The sequence below is a fragment of the Tamandua tetradactyla genome, chromosome 23 (assembly GCF_023851605.1).
Source record: "Tamandua tetradactyla isolate mTamTet1 chromosome 23, mTamTet1.pri, whole genome shotgun sequence".
NCBI classification, from domain to species: domain Eukaryota; kingdom Metazoa; phylum Chordata; class Mammalia; order Pilosa; family Myrmecophagidae; genus Tamandua; species Tamandua tetradactyla.
In genome coordinates this window covers 34,514,006-34,530,592 of record NC_135349.1, presented here as the reverse complement: position 1 = coordinate 34,530,592, position 16,587 = coordinate 34,514,006, and positions in this window count along the sequence as shown.

The window sequence follows — 16,587 nt, the reverse complement described above, 5'->3', positions numbered from 1 at the left end:
AAAGAAGTGGTTGCCCCCACAAGATTGGATCAGGATTAAAACATGGCTTTTGTGGGGTACATAATACTTTCAAATCAGCACGGGCAGTAAATTAAGCTTCCCTGACCTTACAGAGATTCCTTTCCTTTGAATTGTAGAGTATTTTTGTGCACCTCATGCTGTTTCTCATATTTGCTCAGATCTTTACAAGAGGGATCTTTAGGTCCAAACTTAAGGAGAAAAGGGAAACAAATCCAAAATACCAGCAAATGGCTAATATTAGGGATCCAGAGGCCTGTGTGCGTGCGTGCGTGTGTGTGTGTGCACGCGCACGCGCGTGCGTGCAGTGGGTTAATGGAAAAACAGAGTCTGTAGGAGGTCCCTCCAGGGGACTTTGTCACAGACCCTAGAAACAAAACCCCTGGTCTCTATGGCACATCAGGGACCCAGAGGTGCAAAGTACATGATACAGGGTGTAAGGGAAAGCAGAGTCTTCTTCCCATAGAAGATCTCAGTACATGTGGATTTGCAAGTCGAAGATTTTACTCTATCAATCACAAGTTGAACTTTGGCTAGGCTAAGAGGTCCTTAGTCTGGATTTTGAAATCTACCCTTCCATCCCTCCCTCAACTAGGAAAGCTGCATTCTGAGCTGAGTCTTTGTTTTTTTAATTGTACTTTAAAAACACATTCAATTACATGGTTCCAGGTGCTGGAGCTACACGGGTGAGAAAAACAGAAATAATTTTTGCATTTATGTGAATTATGATCTATAGGGTATTAATCAGATGCGAGCCCAATAATCATACTAATAAGAGCTGATCACAAACTGCGAGTGTATCACCCAGGAGTCCCACCTAGTCTGGGAGTGAGGAAGGGGCACGGGGTACTTCCCTAAAGCCTTCGTGCTGTGATCTGAAGGGTGAACAGGCATTAAGTAAGTGAAAGGGGGAGGGATGGGGAGAACATGCCAGGCGGAGGGAAAGCAGTCGGAGGAAGTCTGAAATACTTGGGGAATGTGAAGGAAAACATCTTCCATGCTTGGAGTGGGGGGTGGGGGCGGGGCCCCCAGAAAGTGGGCTGAGGCGTAGTTAAGGGTCTAGGCTTCATCTTTTTTTTCTTTTCTTCTTCTTTTTTTTTTTTTTTTTTAACATGGGCAGGCACCGGGAATCGAACCCGGGTTCTCGGGCATGGCAGGCAAGCACTCTTACCTGCTGAGCCACCGTGGCCCGCCCTCAGGCTTCCTCTTAACAGCAAAGGGACGCCTTGGAAAGGTTTCTTTGAAGGGTGGAGCTGGAGCAGGTGATGCTGTCACCAGACCCACCTTTTGGAAAAGTAACTCTCAAAGCAGAGAATGGCCTGGCTGGGGGAGGAGGAGGCCCCAAGGCGGGAAGGAAGAAAGAACAGTAGACTTGAAGGGCCGGCAGTTAGCTGTGCCAGCTCTGAAGGGAGTGCAGGCATTCCCCATCCACACACCCCCCCCGTGTGAGTACTAGCTACAGCGCACGGTGGGGAGAGGGTGCAGAAATCTGCTACTTATTTGGACTTGTTGACCTGCAGTCCTGTTTGTCAGCTGTGCTCAGATGACCTCTGCTGGCTGAGTCACGGGGTCGAGTCCACGCCTGGATGGCAGCCCAGTGAAGTCTGTCCTACAAGGTCTCCCCGTTGCCCCTACCCCGAGACCTTCAAGATGGGAACAGGAGTCCTGCCTCTCTTCTGCTCATTACTTGAGCCCAGATCCCTCTGATTTAGGAGACACGGTGGGGAGCTTCTACCAGGTTCCCCCTTATCGCTCCCCCAGCACGCTGTCTCTCCCGGGAAGGTGGGTGCATGTCAGACTTCAAATGACTCCTTTAATCTCATCCAACCCCCAAGACCCCCGCTCTCCCAGCAGCAATTCTTTGATATGTCTGACATGGAGTCCACAGTCTTTCTGTGGAGTTAGAAACTTGGGCTCACAATACCGAAAATCCTGAGCATAGAAAATATATCTCTTGCAGTGTACCTGTAAATAATCTTTCCTAAAGGAAGAACCAGTTTACACCGTTCGAGACACAAACAGGAGTGTTTGGTCCCTTCCTTCACTGGTAATTTTTAAATGTCTATTACTTTTATGGATGAACAGTCTGCATCTCATTGCTTGGATTTGCAGTTCTTTTCTTGAGCTTGCTTATGAATCCTATTTCCCCTTTCATCAATGTCTGATCAGGTCGCAAAGGGTTAATGTAAAATGGTCTGATGCTTCTGCAGGGAAGCCCTGCCTTTGAAACACAACTAATTACACTGGCTCAGGTGAGATCTCTGAGCTCATTTCAAGGTAGATCAGAGATGATTTTTGAAAATGTATTCAGCAGCGGGTGGCTTTTGTGGGAGAGGAGGGGGAGCGGATGATGTCTCCTCAGGACGAATTTGTTGTTTGTGCGCAACGAGAAAATATAGCTATTGAAATCTGTTCTGTTTTATGTTTCGGTCTTGTATTCTATAGCCAAGATTTGTTATTAGAAAATTCAATAAATTAACGGACGCTGAAAAATCAATAAAATAATTAGTAGGTCATTTTGGGGTGGAAATAATTTTTTTCTTGACGTTAACGTGACTGACCACTGGGGTTGGGCAGATGACACGGGGTGAGGAGGGCACAGGCGGCGGAAGGGCTGAGAAGAATCGAAGCATGCGTTTCCTGACTCACGGAGGTTTTGCTGCTCAGCTCCAGTTGACTCTTTCCATGTGAAAATTGCCCTGACTTCCAGCTTTTTTCGAATAGAAGCAGAAACATCTAGATTTTTATGTGACTTAATTGGCAGTTAAATTCAAAACGCCCATGCAGGCCAAACAGGACAGTTGGCAGAGCCAACCAGTTTGCAATCTTGGGTCCAGATTGTGAAGCGAAGGCATCATTTTGCCTCAGTGATTTACATCTACTCGAGACCCTCATGAGAAGAGGGAGGAGTGAATACTGGGCCCCAAACCTCAAGGCTTTGCTTCTTTTTTTACTAATTGAGAGAAGACTGGCATTTCTAGAACTCTAATCCTGAAGGGCTCTGTCATCAAAATGTGGAAATATAATCCACGCCCAACCCATAGAACCTGAGCGAGTGGTCACCAGCGAAACCCTGTTGTGAGTTGCCATGCCTGACAGTCAGTTCCAGGTATCGCTTTCTTATCTGCTCGGAGTCCAGTGGAATCGCCGTTTGAGGTTGTGCAGATTGTGCACTGTTCAATTGCACAGGGTTTTATTCACCTGAGGATGGGCAGCACCATCCAAGAAGCCCTGCCAGGGACCAGATGTCACACATTTAAGAAAGGACAGTAATACAGATGTTCGGATGGGTGCTTAGTGGATCTGAAGATACTACCTTTGAGCTTCTCTGTATCCTCTGTGGGTCTGTAAACTATGTGATTACTGGGACGATGACTTCATTACTGTTACATCAGGCCTTTGGTAGCATAGTGGTTTTAGTGGTGGTGCATAGTGGGGTGTTTAAAACTTTTTGAACAGCAGTAACTAAGGAACTAGAGGAAACTTTCCTATAATATAAAAGTGTAGAATTCAGAAATGCATAAACTTGTATAGTTATATGATGGAATTGATTATTCCTGGGAGGGATGTTATTAAGGATTCACAAGGGAGAATCACAAAGAGCTTAATATTAGGCGGGGCCAAGGGAACAAAGTGGCATTTTTCCTACATTAAATATGTTTTCCTTTCTCTTTCTAAAAATGTATTTTCCTTAAAATAAGCAGATGTCTAGAAAATAAAACATTGCAAAGGAATTGCTAAAATGTTGACATGGTTACATTTGACTATGTTTTGTACTCTTTTGTTGCCTGTGTTTCTGCATTTAGAATGAATACTTGAAGAATAAAAAACAAAATAAATATTATTCAATATGAATATCCCCAATATGAAATTTTTGAACTACACGCATAATGATATGGAAAATGATGAAGATATTTGTTAAGTGAAAAAAGTAGGTGACAAATTTGTTACACGAGGCCAGGTTTACAGCGTATCTGGGTGAGTGTGGTAGTTAGATTCAGTTGTCAACTTGGCCAGGTGAACGTACCTAGTTCTGTTGCTGCGGCCATGAGCCAATGGTACGTGAACCTCATCTGTTACTAATTACATCTGCAGTTGGCTAGGAGGCGTGCCTGCTGCAATGAATGACGTTTGACTTAATTGGCTGGTGCTTAAATGAGAGAGCACAACGTAGCACAGCCTAAGCAGCTCAGCATACCTCATCTCAGCACTTGCAGCTCAGCCCAGGCCTTGGAGATGCAGAAAGAAATCACCCCAGGGAAAGTTGTTGGGACCGGATGGCCTGGAGAGAAGGCCAGCAGAGACCATCTTGTGCCTTTCCACGTAAGAGAGAACCTCAGTGGAAAGTTAGCTGCCTTTCCTCTGAAGAACCAACAAAATAAATCCCCTTTTATTAAAAGCCAATCCATCTCTGGTGTGTTGCATTCCGGCAGCTAGCAAACTAGAACAGTGAGTATATCTCTGCCTAGGAAAAGATAGCCATTAGCTCTAGTTGATGAGTCTAGGGATGATTTTTATAGACTTCTTTTCTGAATTTTCTGTTGTAATAGCTATAATTAATATTGTAATAACATTTTCCTATCACAATACTCACAAGGATGTCAGGAAAACATATAGATCAGGAAAGATGTTTGCAAACATTCTCAAGGTTTTACAAGTTAAAATCTTCACATTTTTCATCCTTTTGGCTTCCTGACTATTTCCACGTGGTAATTACAGTAAAATCCTAAAAGAAAAATAAAGAGAAAGCATTACTTTTATCATGTCACTCCCCTGCTTGAAATCCTTCCAGAACTCTCTTTTGCTTTAGAATAAAGTCCAGACTCCCAAACCAGACTCACGAGGCCTTTAACAACCTGACTTAGCCAACTCTTTGTCACTTCCTGTCCCCTGTGCCGCTCGGGTCATGTACACACTGCCCACTCCAGCTGTGCTGGACCTCTGCACACGGTCCTCTCTGCCTGGAATGCGCTTCTTTCTCCTTCTCCCACTTGCCTTGTAAACTCCTACACATCGTTGAGGTACCAGCTAAAATGTCACTTCCTTTCTACTCTCCTTGCTTCCCCATTTAGTCATTCTTATTTATATAGTCCCTCAGCACATTTCCATTATATCTTATATTTATTATATCTCAGAACATCTTCTATTAAAGTTCTCATGACATGCTTGCCTTTTCCTGCTTACGTGTCCACCTTCTCCATTAGATTGTGTCCTTGGTATCTTGTTCATTGTGTTTAGCACAGTTACCTGAAAAAAATCATAGGTGCTCACTAAAGACTCATGGATGAGTGGGTGGATAGAATGCATGCTTACCTTCAAGGGGAGCACAGGAAGACAGAATGTGGAAGCTCCCACTCTTCACTCAACCTTAGGGATGAAGTGGGAGGTGACAGCTACCAACTTTCCCAAGGGTCTAAATCATGATAAAAGACAATCTCAGGGACCAGCCTGGGCTGGAGACAGTGGCACTGGGCTTAGCACTAGAAAGGCAGATGTCTAATAGGCTGATGATACAGTTGGCCGTGAATGAAGAGACCTGGCAGAGGGCTGGCCAGGAGTTGACTTACAGGCTGGAAAGTTCTTGCCGAGTTCTGTGAATGGGAATTACCCAGAGGGGCCAGTGTCTAGACTGAGTAGCTGAAGAGGAAGCATGGTGCGGTAAATGGAAGTTTTAGGAAGTGACATGGGAAAAGATTTTAGGACCCCATGGCAGAAGCCAGTTAGCCCACACTTTGGACTTTAGGCCAAGAAGAGGCATCCAAGATTGGTTATAATAATTAATACTAATTCAATAATTGGAAAGAATGCCAATTAGCTCTCTGTCAAGCCTCCTTATAACAGATACAAATTCAGCACACACAGACATACCATGATCTGCGTCAAAGGAAAGACAAAATATGCAAACCAAAATACTAAGATATTTCATTCAAGACATATTTTAGGGAACAAGCTTATAAGCAGTGTTTAGAAGCTACAATATTTCTGCCTTGCTGCAGCTCTTTAAAATTGTAGCAAGGTCAACGTTATAATGCCAATTAATGAGAATTTAAAAAAAACTCAAACCAATAAAAAAAACCACAGCCACCACTTGAACGCAGGAATATATATATATAACAAGCTTTGAGTAAGAGAATTGCTAGAATGGAGAAGTCTTTTAAACTTTTTTTTGAAAATGAAAACAATACATACTCATAGAAAAGAAGGAAAGAAAGAAAAGAAACAGTACAAATTAGCTTTTAATGAAAAACTATATCCCATGCCCTACCCCTTACCCACTCTCAGCCACATTTCTCAGAGATGACCAGTTTTAACTCCTTTTAGCTATTTCTTCTAGTAGTTACCTCCATATTTCTAAATACTGTCAGCTGCTATTTGTTACTTCATCAATTGCAGACATTGTCTACTGACTGCCAGGTGTGACTGACAAGGATTTAACTCATCTTTTATTACATCCCTTCTTCCTGCCATAATTATCCTATTATATGCACTTCCTTTGCAATTTTAGGTACAAATTTAGGTCAAAATTGTAAACTTGAGCCAACGGTAAACGTGAGGCCCGGACCCTCCTGAACTCTCCTCTGACAGCCCTGGGACGACGGCTCGGGAACGAGTGAGTGGCAGGTGGAGAAGGACAGCCTGGAAGGTCTTCTTCACCCCTTTTACTTCCAGTTCCATCCAAGTCATCAGTGGATCCTCTTGGCTCTACCTTCAAAACACATCCAGCGTTTGACCTTGCCTCACCGCCTCCAATGCTTCCGTTCTGGTCTATGCTTCTCTTCCACGCTGGCCGTGATGTTCCCTGGTCAGACCCAGCACGCTCCCACTCAGGGTCTGTGCGCTTAGATGCACCTGGCATGCTTTTCCCCCAGCCACCTGCGTGGCGCATTCCCTTTCCTGAGCTGCTTTGGGGGCAGTGATATCAAGAACGTGACATGGCAGGAGCCAACCAGTTTTTGAAGAAGGCTGGCAGGGTGGGAGGTAGGACAAGGGGCCACAAGAAAGAGGTAGGAAGATTTTAACAATTAGATGGACCCAGGCATGTCTTTTTTTTTCTTTTCTTTTCTTTTTTTTTAATTTAAGGCAGAAGGAGTTGCTGGAAAGGGAGAGACTATGAATTCAAGAAAGAGAGAAAAGTTAATGTGGAGAGAATGTCCCTGAGGAGGGAAAGGGCACAAGATCAAAAGCATGAGTGGATGAAACAAAATTAATTAATAAGTTCATGCCTGAAAGCCACAATTTTCTCTGCGAACTAGAAGGTGAGGTCTAATCTAAGGGAGCTGGGGCTAATTTAGGGGGGGCAAGAGTAGGGGATGATGTGGGCTTGAAGCACATCAGCTGCTGAGGGAGCAGGAGAGGGAGTTGACCAGGGCTGTGCGTGAAGGTTGCCCTGAATGCAGAGGAACCAAGCAAAGCGGGAGGCTTTGAAGTATTGCCCTGTACGTGCTTGGGTGGTTTATTTTTTTCCCTTGCAATGCTCATCAGTCCTCGTGCTGTAGTAATAATAAAAATCACAATAACAATGATAACTAACAATTAGCTGAGAATTATTATTTTCCTGATTTTACAGATAAAGAAACTGAGGCACAGGGAGCCGACATAGCCAGTTAATAGCAGATCCTGAATTCAAACTAAGCCCATCCTGGGCTCCTCTGGAGTCTCAAGTTGAAAATTGGCTGCGATGGTGGATAACAGGCTAAGATATTGAGGGGTGGTTGAAGTGATACCCTTAGAAAAGGGTAAACTGGGAAATACTACTATTGATAGTAATATTCATAATAATAGTTATTTTTTTTAAAATGGTGCCAAATGGATGTTAGGACTGGGAGGTACTGAAAGTCTCCAGTGGGCTTATAAACCAGTTGGAACAAGAGTTCTGGAAGGTGTATTGGGGCCTAGGGAAACCTCATGTACCAGTCTAGAGGTGGGTAGGGTGGCTCTGTCATCCACGGTGCATAGCTTCTCTCTCTGGGACCAACAATTCCACTTGTTGCCATCTCCAAGCCAGAGGGAAAGGGAAAGCACGGGATACGGCATGCCTGTCCTTTATTTTTTTATCACGTGAGTGGGTACTGGGAATCAAACCTGGGTCTCCAGCATGGCAGGTGAGAATTCCACCTGCTGAGCCACCGTGGCCTGCCCCATGCCTGTCCTTTTTAAGATCCATAGTTGAGTGGCCCACTATGGTAGTCACATGTGGCTATGGGGCTCTTGAAAGGCAGCTAGTGAAACTGAGGAAGAGAATATTTGAATCAAGCCTTTCATTTGGAAATAATTTCAGAGTGACAGGACAGTTTCATAAATAAAATAAAACCCGTACAGAGAACTCCAACATACCCCACTCCCGGATACCCAGATCTTTCAACGTAACATTTGCCGTATCATCCTATCTATCCATCTTTCTATCTAACCATCCATCCATCCATCCATCCATCCATCCATCCATCCATCCATCATCTGTCTGTCTGTCTACCTTTCTATTTACTTTCTAAACAATTAAGAATAGTAAACATTTGAGAATAGGTTGTATACCCTGTGGTCCTTGAGTTCATAATAGCATGCACTTTTCCAAAGAACAAGGATAATCATTTACATGGCCACCTTAAGAACAGGCTATCAAGTTCAAGAAATTTAACATTGATGTAAAGCTCACAGTCTGTAGTCCAATTTCTTCATATGTTTCAATAATGTCCTTCTGGGCATTTTCTCCTCTATTATTAGATCCCGTCCTATATCATATAGATATTTAGTTTTTGTCTCTTTAATCTCTCTCTCTTTTAAATTGTGGAAACGTGAATTTTCCCATCTCAACTCCCAAGCCTACAATTCAATGGGATTAATTCTATTCGCAATGTTGTGCTGCCTTCCCTCACCACCCTCTGTGCCCAGAACTTTCCCGTCATTCCAAACAGAAAACCTGCACCCATCGTGCTTTATCTCCTCATTCGCCTTGTCCCCACCAGTAACCTATATTTTACATTGTCTCTAGGAACTTGCATCTTCTAGGTATTTCATATAAGTGGAAATAATATTTTGTGTCTGACATTTCATTCAGCGTTATGTCTTCAAGGTTCGTCCATTTTTAATTTAATTTTAATTCATTTACATTTAAATTAAAAGTGGATACATCATTCAGTTATTGAAAAACTTTTAGGTATGTCTGGAACAACTGGGATATATGAATATACTTTTTCAATTGTAAACTTTATGAAATCTAAATGCAGATCAAGTATCTCTGATGAAAGTTTTGCTTCTTAATTGAGATTTGAGATGTGCTATAAGTATAAAATACTCACTGGACCTTGAAGATTGAGGATGGAAGAAAGAATGTAAAATAGCTCATCAATGTAGTTTTACATTGATCACCCATCGGAATGATAACATTTTGGACATATTGGGTCAAATGAAATACATTACTAAATTAATACTACCTGCTTCATTTTTACTTAAAAAATGAGGCTGTTTAGAAATTCAAGATACACATGTGACTCACATTATACTTGTGTTGGTCAGTGCTGGTCTAGACTCTTGGAAAATGTGCACATCACCTGAGCTCATACCCCATTGGCCGCAAATTAGTCACAGGTTGCCACCAATCTGCAAGGGAGACTAGGAAACACAGGTGCAGCCACTAGGTAGGCAACCATGAACCTCAGAACCGAAAAACCAGCTGTGGTAGACAGCTAGCAGCCTCTGCCCTGGAAGGGTTGGAGATTGTGATCAGAGATGGTACAGGGATGACAAGGTCAGGGACGTAAAACAGCACGATAAAATTTAATCTAGAAGAGGAAGAGGTTAAGGAACTGTGAATAATTATCTCATCATTTTATGTACGATACTTGCTTACTTTAGCTGAGGGACACACCTCAATTCTTTTCAATAGCTGTATTGATTCTATTGCTTAAAATTTGACAGAGCATTAGAACTTCATACAAGAATCAGCACCCAGTATCTAAGAATTTCATCTAAGAACTTACCCAGCCTGTCTTATTGTAAGTCTTTGATGAATATTTGCTGAAGAAATAAATGAATTAATCCATTTAGATGAAGAGAAAAGAAAATGAGCTAGACTATATCATTCTTTCATTTTCCGGTATTTGATGAGCACTTATTCTGTGCCAGGCACTGTTCTAGGCATTGAGAATCAGATAAAAATTCTGTTGTTGGGTAGGGGAAATGTGACATGCCTACCGATACATAGCATGATGTCAGTTCACAGTAAATACTATGGATGAAATGAAAAGACAATGGAGAAATTGAGAGTGATGGTGTGATGGCATTTCTGATTGACTGACCAAGAAGTGCTTCTTTGAGAAGGTGACATGTTCGAGACCTGAGCGACACAAGTAAGCTACACCTGAGGATGCCAGAGGAAGAGCAGTACAGGGCAGAGAGAATAGCAAGTGCAAAGGCCGGGGGGTACATATGTTATTGATGCAATCACAAGGAGGCCAATGTAGCAGGAGAGGAGGGGACAAGGGTGAGAGGGACAAAAGAGGAAATCAAAGCAGCAGGCAGGGCCAGACCACTTAGATTTCATTTGATTCTATCCTTGGTGGAAGGGAGGCTACCAGAAGAGTGTTCCTCTCTGAAATTGTTTAAAATTGTCCTGGCATCTTTTGGGAGCTCTTCCTGCTGCAGGAGGCAAGGAGATATGCACCACATTATGACAATGGACCCAGGTGGGGTGAGAACCAAGATTTCCCTGACTTTTGGTACAGGAGTTTCAGAAATTGGTTTACTTAGCTGTGTTTAGCATCTCCACACTTTGTCTTTGGCTGGCTGAAGAGGGAGCAAAGAGCTGTTTTGGGCTTCCTTCCAGTCTTGGAATTAGTTTGCTTCATATCCTTTATCACAAACATCCTGCTGCCCTTTGACAGCACTCCTGGTAATGGAGTCTTTTTGTTTCGTTATATTTTAATCTGCTTAGTGCATGTGGTTTTTCTATCTGGCCCCACAAATCACTGGTTATCATCACAGTCAATGATCTGTGTCCAGCCAATTTCACAGACAAACACCTCTCTCCTCGTCACAGTCCCTGACGTGGGGAAGTCAGATTTACAAAGTCAATAAAAATGCATTTAGGGAATTACTCGGCACTGCTGGCTTAATAGATGAGATTAAAATCTCCAAGTTTAGGACGACAAGAAGTCATTTAACACACCACGGTGGCAACTGGGTTATGGAAATGTCAGCTGGTCAGAGACAGGCACCACTGGAAGGGGATTTATTGAAAGACAAAAAGACTAATTGCCTCCAGTGCTTTCTTGGCATGTCCTGGGGAACAGATATCATACAGTTCGTCATTGGTCACTCTGAGGAGCCGGCAATTTTTCACAATGGAAGAACATCTAGAACGAAAAGACTGGGGTATTATAAAGGAATTTTTTAAAATGAAGAGTTTTTCATCATTACCAAATCACTATGTTGTAGGTTGGCTTACTTGGAAAGCAGACTCCAAGATGGAGATTTGCATGCAAGAAGTTTGTTGGGGGAGTCTCTTGAAAATGATCCCACTAGTAAGGAAGTGAGGAAGCCATGGCTGGGCTGTGATGCAATCACAACAAAGGGATTAAGGCAAAGGAGTCATCCTTTGTCCATCAGTTTTGGAAAAAAATAGCAGAACAGACACCAAAATGTTACTGATGGCTATTATCTGTATAGTGGAATTGCAGTTGGCTTTTCTTTTCAAAAAAATTGATTTTGCCACTGTTTCCTTTCTATCAGAATGTATACTTTTATAATTAGAAAAGCACATCTTTTATACATTTTTAGTTCGTCCCCAAGTATTTTTAATACTGTTTAAATATTAAAACAGTAATTAATGAATATGACTAAATAAACAATAAAACAAGATTGTATACAATGGAAAGTTAGTCTCACTCGCATTCCAAAAACCTGCCCCTTCCCTAGTTTTCTCTGTAAGAGGCAACCACTGTGAGTAGTTTCTTACACATCCTTGTAGAAATGCTGTATGTAACATGAAACACACACACATACACAAATGAGAGCATACTCTATACACTGCTCAAATCCACCTCCCCAGCTTAATATATCTTAGAGAATCTCCTTAGTCACAACGTATAGATCGACTTTATTCTTTTCAGCGTCTAGATACTGTTTTATTGTATGGCCATACAATGCCAATGGGCAGGGTTTTATTCTTGTAATCACTGTTATAATGAATATTATTGTACAATCATTTTAAAAAACATGCATGAGGATGCTTGTTGGTTAAATTCTTAGGAAGAAAATTGCCGAGTTGATGGTAAGTGTATTTTAAATTCTGATAGATATTTTTCAAACTGCTCTTCAAAGAGGCTGAATCCTCAAGAGGAATGAGTATGCTTATGTCTCCATGGCTTTGTGATTCTTTGTTCTACCGAAGTCTTCATTTTGACCAATCTGGTGGGCAAAATGTGTATCTTGTTGATATTTTAGATTTTATGTTTTTAAGAAATATATTTACTGTGAAAGGAAGGACTATGAGCAATTAGAGTTGGTAGAGATTTTGTATTATAATTTTCTTCCATTTTCTCCCTCCCTCCTTTCCTTCTTGGCTCCTTTTGGGTGCAAGATGAGCATGACAATAGAGGTTAGAGGGAGAGAGCTGAGGAAGAAGTAGAGATAGAAAATAACGAAGAGAGTGGTCCTCCAAGTGAGGCAGGAGGGAATGGAATTCTCTCTCTCTTTTTTTTTTTATCAATATTAAATTTAGGAGGAAGAATGATGAATTAGCAATAAGATTCTAGAATCTAAATGGAACAAAATAGTTTTCAGGGAGATAGATACTAAATCAAAGAAATATTTCAGATATGTTATCTTGCCTGAAATTTTTCAGGCATGTGATTAAACAATAGTACAATTTAATATTAGTAAACATTTGCAGCTATATATATACAAATACACCCCTGCTTAAAGATATATATATATTCTTCTGTGTTCACTTAGCAGATTAACTGTAAAAGACAAAAATCAGCACATCTCACATTGGACTTAACTATTTTCTCCATTCCCTTATAGTCAAATATTATACAGAGAGAATAACCAGCACACTCTTTTGATCTCAAATATCTCTCCTCTGGATGAAAAACTACTTTTATTATCTACTGTCCATATTTGAAGATAAACCATGAAACCATATCCTGTATACCTTATTAAAATCTATCCTGGTACTTTAGTCAATTTTTTTTTGATGTAGCCACAAAAAATAAATATAATCTTTGTAATAGCAAACAAAAAGTTAAAAATTTTATGTGTCTAACACATTCACACTCATAAAGAGTAGCAAAGTTCAAAATACAATTTTAAAATTTGGAGGAATTCTCTTTTTTAAAAAAATATTTTTATTGTAAACAACAAGCAAACATACAAACATTCTTGACATTCAAACGTTCTATGCATGTGTACAATCAGTGGTTCACAGTATCAAATCACATAGTTCTGTATTCATCACCATGATCATTTTTTTGAACATTTGCATCACTCTAGCAAAATAAAGAAAAAAGTAAAAAGAAAAATCTCATATATGCCATACCCTTTACTTCTCTCTCTTATTGACCACTTGTATGTCAATCCACTCAATTTATTTTAACCTTTCTTCTCCCTATAATTTGTTTAGTTTTTATCCATATTTTTTACTTATCTGTCCATACCATAGATAAAAAGAGCATCAGACACAAGATTTTCATAATCACACAGTCACATTGTGAAAGCTATATCCTTATACAGTCATAGACAAGAAACATGGCTACTGGAACACAGCTCTACAGTTTCAGGTACTTCCCTCTAGCCTCTCCACTACACCATAAACTAAAAAAAGAATATCTATATAATGCATAAGAATAACCTCCAGGATAACCTCTCGACTCTGAAATCTCTCAGCCACTAAAACTTTATTTTGTCTCATTTCTCTCCTCCGCATTTTGGTCGAGAAAGTTTTCTCAATCCCTAGATGTCAAGTCGTGGTTCATCCGGGGATTTCTGTCCCACGTTGCCAGGGAGGTTTATTCCCCTGGGAGTCATGTCCCATGTAGAAAGGGGAGGGCAGTGAGTTCACTTGCTGTGTTGGCTTAGAGAGAGATTGGCCACATCTGAGCCACAAAAGCAGTTCTTTGGGGGTGATTCTTAGGCCTAATTTTGAGTAGGCTTAGCCTATCCTTTGCAGGGATACATTTCATAGGGACAAACCCCACAATTGAGGGCTTAGCCGTTGCTTGTGAAAATATTAGGAATTCTCCAAATGGGGAAATTGAATTATCCCCCTTCCTCCTGAATGGAATTCTCTTTTGCTTCTTAAGTAAGACAATTCATAGAACAAGTACTTATTGGTACTAAGGATTTTCATTCCTTCTCCTCTGCCTCCCTCTGCAGGGGGCTGTATTTTTCCTCCCTATTAATGTTGGGCTTGGCCAAGTACTTGCTTTGGCCGATGGAACATTAGCAGATTAGGTATGAGCAGAGGCCTTAAACTTGCTTGCACCATTTCAGTTGGCTCCATTTTATTTGTGCTCTTCTATGAGAAGAGCTTTTCCCTATGCAAGTCTCTGCCTCTTCATCCTGACCCCCAGAAAAATACATTTGGTCAGATCTGCACTCACCTACAGCCTGGAGCCAAGCTCAGCTGACCTGCCTCTTCAAATGCTGTTGTCCTTTATGTACATGAGCTTGAGAATAAATGCTCATTTTATAAAAAACCGGTTTTGGTGATCGCTTGTTACACAGCATGATTGTGGCAATATGTGGCTGGTATACCTATTTTGGGCCAGGTGTGCTTTTAGGATACTCCAGTAACAAAAGAGTTAAAAAATTCCTGCCCTGAATGACCTTATGTCCTAGTAAGGGGAGATAGACAGGAAACAAATATGTAAGATGCTAATCAGTTATGGGTCTTCTCTCTCAGCATTCATTCTCCAGGTCCTCTGAGGACAGAGTTGGGCCATCCTGCTTTGGCCTGTGGGCTGCAGGCAAGCAGTTCCTTATCTTCCAACATCTGCCACCCTCAGTGGACCCCTCTATCTTTATCTTCCATCATCTACCACCCTCAGTGGACCCCTCTATCCCACACTCTCTGCTGTCCTACCATCCATTTCTCCCTGGTGATAGAGGACAAGGGCTGGCATAAATAATAGCTAACGTTTATTGGACACCAAGTTCTATGTACCTGACATTATAAGAATCATTTTGCATGTATGAACTCATATCAGCTTTATAAGGTAGCTTCTATCATTATCTCCATTTTGCAGATGAGGAAACAGACTTACAGTAGGCTGGCTCAGAAGTCCATGATACCTTAACCATGACACACAAATATATGCCAATCTCTCTCTCTTTAAAGGTTAGAAATCTTGGACTAAATATGCCCAGGATCATTGATTTTTTTCAAAAAATATTTATTCTGGTAACATAAATACAACCTAAAAATTTCCCATTTTAACCACTTTCAGGTATATAATTTTCAGTGGTGTTAATCACTTTTACACTGTTGTACTACCATCACCATCATCCTTGCCAAACCTTTTTCATCATTCCAAACAGAAACTCTGCACGATTTAAGCAATTTAACATCCCATTCTGCACCCCCACCCCTGCCCCTGGTAACTTATAATATTCATAGCTCTATGAATTTGAAAATTCTAGTTATTTCACATAAGTGAAATCATATAATATTTGCCCTTTTGTGTCTGACTCATTTCACTCAATATAATGTCTTCACGATTCATCCATGTTTATGACATGCATAAGAACTTCATTCCAGCATCACTGATTTATAACTCACTGGCTTTGTGCAGCTGTTAAACTGGTAGTCAAGTACATTATTTAGCACGTATTACAAGCACCTACTCTGTTTGAGGAGCTTTCTAGTCATTGGGTATTTAGGTTTGCTAAAGCTGCTGAAATGCAATATCCCAGAAATGAATCGTTTTTTTACAAGGGGAATTTAATAAGTTACAAGTGTACAGTTCAAAGACCAAGAATATGTCCAAAATGAAGGCACCAACAAGAGGATACTATACACAAGAAAGGCCAACCGTGTCTAGGGTTTCTTATCGCATGAGAAAGCACATGGCAGCATCTGCTGTTCTTCTTTCTGGGTTCTGATTTCAAACGGCAATCTCAACTTCTGTGGGCCTTCTGGTGTCCCCTGGGGCAGTTTCCTTCTGCATCTCCAAACATCCATGTCCAGGCATCTGCTCTCTGTATGGGCTCCCCAAGCATCCGTGTCTTGAGCTTTCTTCAAAATGTCCCCCTCTTATAGGACCCCAGTAGGTGGATTAAGACCTACCTTGAATGGGTGGGGTCACTTCTCCATGGAAACAAACAAATCTAAAGGCCCCACCCCCGAATAGGTCTGTCCCTACAAGATTGGATTAGAAGAACATGGCTTTTCTGGGGTACGCAACCGCTTCAAACCAGCACATTCGGGATACAAAGATTAGATGGAGCTAGTCCTCCAGTGAGTCCAGAGGCCCATAGTCTAATGGGGAAGATGTAAACAATAGGCCATCATAGACTGCATATCGGATTACATAAAATGTAATAATAATATAACAGGTAACATTTATTGAGCGC